The sequence below is a fragment of the Panthera pardus genome, unplaced genomic scaffold, assembly GCF_024362965.1.
Source record: "Panthera pardus isolate Hobbes unplaced genomic scaffold, ASM2436296v1 HiC_scaffold_20, whole genome shotgun sequence".
NCBI classification, from domain to species: domain Eukaryota; kingdom Metazoa; phylum Chordata; class Mammalia; order Carnivora; family Felidae; genus Panthera; species Panthera pardus.
The window spans coordinates 53,581,972-53,584,244 of record NW_026526766.1 but is presented as its reverse complement, the minus strand read 5'-3'; the positions used below and the strand labels follow the sequence as shown (position 1 = coordinate 53,584,244).

General features: G+C 36.6%; 1 non-coding gene across 1 annotated transcript; it reads left to right on the top strand.

Annotated features, from left to right (window-relative positions):
* The first annotated feature begins 1,162 nt into the window (after positions 1-1,162).
* LOC128778707 (U6 spliceosomal RNA) lies at positions 1,163-1,267 on the top strand. Its single transcript, XR_008424436.1, has one exon. It is a non-coding gene; the product is annotated as a U6 spliceosomal RNA (small nuclear RNA).
* The last annotated feature ends 1,006 nt before the right edge of the window (positions 1,268-2,273 follow it).

Below are 2,273 nucleotides of genomic sequence, written 5' to 3'. Positions count from 1 at the left end.
TACAAATGAACATCAAGTAAAAAATATTGATTTAGGGCAACTTAGGTTTAAACATACTTAATATCTCAAATTAATATTTGATCTTTTTAAAGGTTATTTGTAGAAAATCAGAGATGCACTGGAATAGATATGTTGGGGCTCATGCTGATATTCTCTTATTTGGAGGAAGTGTTTCAGCTGTGCATTTTGTTCCTGAGATATTAAAAAGGTGATAATGTCACTGTACTACTACCAGAAAAGATGATTTATTTAATTGGACAATAAGATAATGTGATTAGTATAATTTTCCAGAAAGGCAAGAGTGGTCCATTTAAGGTTCATTTCCCACACCATCCTTTTACATTTGAATGAGGGTTAATAAAGAAGAGAATAAAAATGAAATATGAGGATTTTTAGCAGTCTGGTGAAAAGAAAAGCATTTGTCATACTGAATTACCAGTTTCTTGATTTTACTATTTTAAGACCCCCAAAGCATTATAGTTCACTAACCTGTGCCTTGACAATATACTCACTGCAGTAAATTTTTCATTGTAAAGACGTTTTATAAAGAACTTGACCCGTATCATTATATGATGTCTTTTCTTAATAATTTAACAAACACTGACTTCCTGGTGTGAAATGAGCCAATTAAAGTCATTTTAAAAATGCATAAGTATCTCTGGGTTGCTTTCAATTTTAAATAAGAGCAGTATATAATATCCTGCAGCTTAGTTTTTCTATTTGAAAATGTAGCTAATCTGACCACAGTTATTGTTCTCTATCACATATCCCAATTGAATTAAGATTTCAGGTCTTCTATGATCTTGTTTTCTAAGTTGGTTTACTAAAGAGATAAGTCCTTCTGAACAATTCCATCTTCCAGTCAACTTGAAAAGCTCTGATCATATATACTCGTGGTTTTTATTCTTTGTTCCTTTCTATTATATTTATTAAGAGAAATATAAACAACATTAGAGCAAATATTCATTTTTAACTTAGTGGGCATAATGTGAAAGAAGATTCCAGCTTCAGTTGATCTCAGAGATTGACCTTGAACCTGGGAATAAAAGTATCCTAAAAAACTGGACAAAAAAATACATCTGAAAGGAAGAGTCAGTTGATAAGTGTGGCCTAGTACTCAAACTCTGCTCCTAGAAGGGACATTAGGATTTTTACTAGGGATGCTTGCTTTGGCAGTGCATATGCTAACGTTGGAATGATACAGAGAAGGTTAGCCTGGCCACTGTGCAAAGATGATATGCAAATTTGTGACAGGTTCCATATTAAGTTTTGTTTTTGTTTTTGTTTTTGTTTTTTTTATGAGTGCAATGAAAATAGGAAGGCGACCTACCTTTGAGACCCTGCCTAAATCCTGGGAACCTTAAATGCTATGCGTTAAATCTCAAAAGCCCAGGTATCTAATTGTATCATTGCTTCTACTGAAAATATATGAGTAGAGAGACAGAATGATGAATGGCAGCATACCTAATTCTATGCAGGTTCTTTTCTGGTTCTGCTTCCTTCCTGGAGCTAAATGGGGGCGCAGTGGGGGGGGGGGGGAAGGGAGGGGGAAGGGGCTCAGTCACATGGTCTAGCCAAGGAGGTACGTTTAACATAGCTTTTGGATTGAAGTGAAAACTTCAGAATCAAGGTGAGACCCTGTTGTCTTTCTTTATGTCAGCTTCTGCAATGTTTGAAAAAAGCAAGTTCAGTATTTTCCTAAAACTGGAAGGCCCTGTGATTCATTTCCAAAGACATTGGAAAGAGCAATTCAGCAGAACCCCTCAGCCTGGCAAATAGTCCCTGATGAGCAGGCAGTAGAGGCAAGCTTTGTCCTTATATGCATGCTTCCTGTTACTGTGTAAATCGGGTCACCTAGTAACATCTAACGCTGATTTACCTCTTGTTTAACTTCCAGTGAATCCGTGTCTGTGTCTTGAGAAGCAGCTAGGATTTATTTGTAAATATAGGAAATGTAGTTTTACTCTGTTGACTATAGGAAGTTCTATGCTACTTCTTGATAGGAATTAAAACACTGATAGGAAAAGACAGAATTATTTCTCCTCCTTCACTATAGTGCACAGCAGAGTCACAGGAGTGCAAAGATTACAGGGAATCTTTGGCAGAAGCTAAGTGCAAGCAGCAGTGGAGCAGAAAAGATGTTTGGCAGAGGAACCTGGATGAGACAGTAGTGCCTAAGGAAGTAGCATTGCTGAGCATAAATCGTGAGACTTATGCGGATGAAGTGAATTGAGAAACAGTAATAGTACCTTGCAGAAGTATCTGTGTCTTTC